At 34.6% G+C, this 4,191-nt stretch overlaps 1 pseudogene; it reads left to right on the forward strand.

The window, feature by feature from the left end:
* LOC138083489 (olfactory receptor 8B3-like) lies at positions 1–922 on the forward strand (annotated as a pseudogene).
* The last annotated feature ends 3,269 nt before the right edge of the window (positions 923–4,191 follow it).

A 4,191-nucleotide genomic window follows, 5' to 3' on the forward strand; every position in this document is an offset into this window, starting at 1 on the left:
ATGGATTTTTTCCTGACTCAGTTCATTCTGATGGGATTAACAGACCAACCAGATCTCCAACTCCCCCTTTTCTTCCTATTTCTAAGAATGCATATGATCACTGTGATGGGGAACCTTGGCTTGGTAATCTTAATTCAGCTGAATTCACATCTACATACCCCCATGTGGTTTTTCCTCATTAACTTGTCCTTCATAGATCTCTGTTAATCTTCTGTCTCCACAAAAAATGCTAATTAACTTCACAACAAAGATTATTTCTTACATGGGGCACATCACTCAGCTCTACTTTTTCTGTTTGTTTTTTTTTTTTTTTTTTTTGTCATTTCTGAAATCTATGTGCTGACATCAATGGCCTATGACATCTATGTGGCCATCTCTAGCCACTTTTGTATCATGTTGCCATGTCCCCTAAAGTGTGTTCCACCCTATGCTTGGTTCCTACTTGATGGCATTTTCTGGTGCCATGGCTCACACTGGATGCATGCTGAGACTGGATTTCTGTGATGCAAACACCATCAACCATTATTTCTGTGACATCCTCCCTCTGCTCCAGCTCTCCTGCACAAGTACCTATGTCAGTGAGCTGGAAATGTTCATTGTGGTAGGCATCAATATCATTGTGGCCAGTCTCACCATCTTTGTCTCATATGGTCTCATTCTCACCAACATCCTCCACATCAGCTCCACAGAGGGCAGGTCCAAAGCCTTAAGGACTTACAGTTCCCACATAATTGCTGTTTCTCTGTTCTTTGGATCAATGTCATTTGTGTATCTCAAACCATCTTCTGCTGGGTGTATGGATGAGAGAAGTATCTCTTCTGTTTTTTACACCAATGTGGTTGCTATGATGACCCCCTTATTCTACAGATTTAGAGATAAAGATGTGAAAACTGCTCTGAGAAAAACTGTAAGTGGGATATAGTTTTGACTAGCAACAGTGTCTCTGTTCAGATAGTCAAAATATCAAGATTCTCTTTTCAACTATAATAATTTTATTAGCATCTTCTTAACATTTCTATTTTATCATATTGAAAGGCATTTGAGATTTGTGTCAATTTATTTATACTTATCATATAGGAGGACCTCTCTCCTTATTCGCCACTTGCATAATTTCCTGTCCTTACATGTTCTTATTTCTTAATACTATTAAGAAAGACATTTACTATCCTGTTTACTATCTATGGGCTTCCTAGTTGGCTCAGCGGTAAAGAATCCTCCTGCCGATGCAAGAGACTCAGGTTCAATTCCTGGGTCAGGAAGAGCCCCTGGAGGAGGAAAAGGAACCCACTCCAGTATTCTTGCCTGGGAAATCCCATGGAGAGAGGAGCCTGGTGGACTACACTGTCCATATGGTCATAAAGAGTCAGATACAACATAACTGAGCACGAATGCACATTACTATTTATTGTAGTACATTTTGTGTATTTATTAGAATACATTTTGTGTATTTATTGTATTCTTTCCTAGAATACATTTTTCTCTCTATTAGTTTGAACTTCCCTTTTCCTCTGAAAATAGAAGACTCCTCAACAGATGGTCAGATCAGGGAACATTAGGGTGACATTATGTTGCTGGAGATGTCTTATCTGCCTATTGCCATTAGAAACATGACTCAGAATGTTTCCTGTTCCCATCTTTCCAGGCTTCATTGAGTAAGACAGTATCACCTAATTTCTGTGGTGGAAGACTTCATAGTGACTGTTAAGTGTAACCCATTTGGCATCTGTAAACACTGCATTATGCTTCCTTTGACAAAGGATTTTGTCACCTGCAAATCATTGCAGGTTGTCAAAATGTATTCATTATATGGGTGGTACAATAAAGCTCAGAATAGTTAATGATGTATTTACAGTCATATGTGTTAATGAAAAAGTGTAGAATAAATTTGTTTCTGATTTCAAGTCGATTAATCTCCTTAGTATCCTTTGCTTCTATTCTATCTCTTTAATATTGCTTAAGTAAATATCGTACAAGAAAAACTAGTCTAGCTTGTAAGCTGACTGTGCTTTGTTTCAGGGTGGCACATGAATTTCTCTCAGGCTGGGTATTGATTGCTCCTTTGCTATTTAGTTTTTTTTTTTAAGAAAACAGTTTGTCAGGGGCATTTTTTAAATGTAGTTTATTGGAAAGAGAATACCTCTTGGGCTAGTTTATTGGGGAGGTGATTGGTCAAGGAAGAACATTCCTTTTTTTCACAAAATTTTAAAAAATAAATAGTTTTTGGAATGCTTTCAAGTGTTTGTATTTCTGAGAACAGGGCATGGGAGAGAAATGAGCCTGGTAACCTCTCATGAGGCTGGACCTCGACAGACATATGGCCAATAAATAAGAGGTCCCCTGTGGAGTGTGGGCATGAGGCTTAGGACCTGCTCTTTGATCTGGAAGTTTTTTTCTGTTCCATCTAGTGAAGGAAATGTATCCTGTCCATAAAGTTTTTCTAATCTTATAATGCACAGTGACTATACAGTAGTACTGCTTGGGGGAATAAAGATGAATTTAAAGGGAATAAAGGAAATAAAGCTATGGCCAGAACTGGGTAATCCTAGTAGAAATAAGACACTTTTTCATGAGATAAAATGGTGAGTAGGGACTAAAGCTCAAATAAGAATGAAGGAATTTAGAAAAAAATAATAGAAAACAAAAACCTGTATTTATGAGTCTCCTCCTTTTTTTGGGCAGCCCTAAAGGACAGGGAGGCCTGGTGTGCTGCAATTTATGGGGTCGCAAAGAGTCGGACACAACTGAGCGACTGAACTGAACTGAGAAATACTGTAGAGATCCTGGGATTTATCTGGATAGGATAAAATTTTAAACTTTTGATATTAAAAAAGTTAAATTCACAAGTCTCCATTCCTTTGTTGTAACCTGAGTACAACTAAACCACTCCTGCTTTTGTTGACTTCCATATGCTTCTTCCTTATTTATTTTAAGATGTAAAATAAGTCAATCTGCAGTTAAAACTATGATAATTTGAAAGAAACATTTTGTGGATAAATTGTAACAGTGTCTTTTCTGGAATAAGATTTTGGGTTATTTTTCTTTCTAGAAAATAAGGAAAATGGTTACTCTAAAAAATAAAAAATAAAAATAATAAAACGCTTAAACCCTTAATTGTGTCAATTTCCACATTTTTAAAGATAACTTTAATAATATTTTTTGTTTGTTTTATAGTCCCCTCTGAAGAGTTAGGTACTGAGAAATTATGAATTTATCACCACTATGATATGTTTGCTTTTTTGTGTATTTTTAGATGTTCACTATTAACATAGTTTTTAACTCCTTGCTATATCCTTGATTTGTAGTTTTCAATGTAGTTTTCACTCATACCATATCCCCTGATCTCAATATCAATAAGTATGATTTTCATTTAAAAAGATCTTTTTATATAAAACAGTTGACCTAGACTGGTATTTTTTTCATTTACCTGTTATTTTTTTTATAAAATTGTCTTCCTTATATATAGAGAAGTGTATCTAAATTAGTCAATAATGATTACACTCTTTATAACCTTTGTAGGTATGCAGAGGTACACCCACTCTGCTCTCTATTTTACCATTATTTGAGGTGCCAAAAATGTGCAACAGTTGGTCACAAATCTTCCATTTGAGAAGCCTCAAAATAGAAATTAAATTTGTTTCACTTTTAGAAAAAATGAACTTTCAAGTTAAGTTTCATTCCATCAGATTATTGTGAAAAAAAATAATTTTTGAAAGTGGAAGTTAGCTATACTTATGCAATTAAAGTGGAAATAAGTAATTTAGATATGACCTTTCTTTCAAGGTTTATAGCAATAAAAAACCTACCTCATGAAACAAGATAAATCTCAAATAAAGAACCTTACTTTGTATTTAAAGAAAATATAAAGAGTAGAAATAACAAAACCCAAAATTAATAAAAGGAAAGAAATTATAAAGAAAAGGGGAGAAATTAATGAAACAGAGACTGAAAAAGTACAATAGGAAAGGTCAATGAGACTATGTTCTTTGAAAAAATAAATAAAATCAATAACCCTTCTGCCAGACTTATCAAGAGAAAAGAGTGATGGCTCCAAAAATAAAATAAAAATGAAAAGAGAGGCATTACAAGCAACACCACACAAATAAGAAGGATCATAAGAGATTATATGAAGTATTATATGGCAATAAAATGGACAACCTAGAGGAAATGGACAAATTCCTAGAAATGTACAGT

The sequence above is a fragment of the Capricornis sumatraensis genome, chromosome 8 (genome assembly GCF_032405125.1).
Source record: "Capricornis sumatraensis isolate serow.1 chromosome 8, serow.2, whole genome shotgun sequence".
NCBI classification, from domain to species: domain Eukaryota; kingdom Metazoa; phylum Chordata; class Mammalia; order Artiodactyla; family Bovidae; genus Capricornis; species Capricornis sumatraensis.